This window comes from Podarcis pityusensis (assembly GCF_964106645.2).
Source record: "Podarcis pityusensis genome assembly, chromosome: 3".
NCBI classification, from domain to species: Eukaryota; Metazoa; Chordata; class Lepidosauria; order Squamata; family Lacertidae; genus Podarcis; species Podarcis pityusensis.
In genome coordinates this window covers 84427506-84427952 of record NC_138026.1, presented here as the reverse complement: position 1 = coordinate 84427952, position 447 = coordinate 84427506, and positions in this window count along the sequence as shown.

The following is a 447-nucleotide window of genomic DNA, read 5'->3' as shown; positions in this document are numbered from 1 at the left end:
ATGGAAACTGCTGCGCCGCGTGTGGCGGATCCCCCCCCCTTTCTATCCCCCCTATTCAGTTTCCGACGCAGCATCAAGGGCTGCGTGTGAGACCGCGAGCAGGCGGGGCCCTTCCTCGGTCTCCTCCTGCCACATACGCGCCGGCTGCGCCTTTGCTCTTTCTGTTCTTTGGCGATGCCTCGAAGGGTTTAATCTTCGCTGCCTGCCGAGGGAGGGGAGTTTGGAGGTCATTTCACTTTCCTCTCCTTCAGAGGTTCAGTGCCCGCCATGAAGGTGGGTTGGTCGAGGTCAAGCACAGACCAGCACAAAGGACCGGCCGTTTATTTCTAAGGCAAGGTGTTGCCTTATATTTTAGAGTGAATTGTTCGTTTAACACAGATCAGTTAGCCTTTTGGCATATCCACACCTACAATTAACTGTCTCGCCCCCCCCCCCCCGAAAATCCCG